This window comes from Penaeus monodon, chromosome 24, assembly GCF_015228065.2.
Source record: "Penaeus monodon isolate SGIC_2016 chromosome 24, NSTDA_Pmon_1, whole genome shotgun sequence".
Classification (NCBI taxonomy): domain Eukaryota; kingdom Metazoa; phylum Arthropoda; class Malacostraca; order Decapoda; family Penaeidae; genus Penaeus; species Penaeus monodon.
The window spans coordinates 36,639,580-36,640,808 of record NC_051409.1 but is presented as its reverse complement, the minus strand read 5'-3'; the positions used below and the strand labels follow the sequence as shown (position 1 = coordinate 36,640,808).

The window sequence follows — 1,229 nt, the reverse complement described above, 5'->3', positions numbered from 1 at the left end:
TCAGGAATAAGGTCTATGTGTTTAGGCGTTGGTCAGGAACGTTTCAAATAGACGAGATTAGCAGTTATCGCGTTTTTTCCGTCTATGATCATACTGCCTTCTCATGGACATGCAGGGCAGCACACACATGAAGGTTGTGGGTTTTCCCTCCGCATGAGTTTCGAATTTCTCCGCATCTTTATACTCTCTGGGGCTCTCTTTGTTTTAGTTTTTTTTTGCGTAGCAGGATTAAGTGCAACAGGCCAATTCCACACAGATAAGGGAGGTAATGTTCGCATAATGGCCTTCACCGTGCCATTGGTTATGATGAATATACTTCTTCTATGTGTATAATAAGCACGTCCCAGGCCTCCGTAAAGTTATGGTGCTGGTGGTTGAACGAGGTAGGCGGGAGTGGATGAGGGAGGCCCTGGCAGTCCGCCCGGGGAGAGGGGGTCGGTTCTCAGGGCTTGCTTCTTGGACCTCAGTACCCTCCTCACTCTGGCCGGGAACGCTGTCGCACACTCAGTGTAGTGTCGCAGCGAATTGGGTAAACTAAACTTTCCTAGACCCTTGTTTCCTGATCGGCGCCTAACCTCGGAACCACTGTCAGCATCCGGACGATCTTGAAGAGATGCCCCAATCGCACTGGTAATCTGCGATACCCTTCCAACGACAGCATTCGTATGACAACAGTAACACACAGTGAGTCTACAGACCTTTCACCTGTGTTCTAGTATCCAAGTCAGTCTATATAATAATAACATTCCCATCAAGACGAACTAATAACGTACTGCGCACATCTAGGATCTCACAACCTGACAGAAATTTGATCTTCCTCATTCGAATGATTATCACGTTATCGCGTTCTGGAGAAGATTCATTCAGCCAGATCATCATCCTTATCTAGCATTACAGTCCTTGATAAACACAAGCGATGAACGATTGGCAACTGTGATTTGCTTAGATTTTACAACCGTATTTTCATGTGACTATTGAACAGTGGAGCAGATGGCGACTCAATAGGTTGACCAGCTTAGCCTCCCTTGAGTGTGAGCGTTAATGAAAGCGATGTGAAGCTGCAATGGAGAAATGGGGAGAGGGGGGGTGGTCACGTGATAACTTGGTGATGGGGGATGCCAAGGATTTATGCGACTCCGCACTCACTAACGCGTTATTATGGGAAATGACAAACAAAATAAATTAATAAAACTCGGTGATTTCAGAGATAAATAAGGAAGATGTGCAGT

At 46.1% G+C, this 1,229-nt stretch overlaps 1 protein-coding gene across 1 annotated transcript in view; it reads left to right on the top strand.

Annotated features, from left to right (window-relative positions):
* Positions 1–366: 366 nt before the first annotated feature.
* LOC119588769 overlaps positions 367–1,229 on the top strand; it is a 3,905-nt gene continuing 3,042 nt past the window's right edge. The window contains exon 1 of the mRNA XM_037937410.1: positions 367–684. The gene's annotated coding sequence lies outside the window, so the exon portion shown is untranslated. The remainder of the gene's footprint in view (positions 685–1,229) is intronic.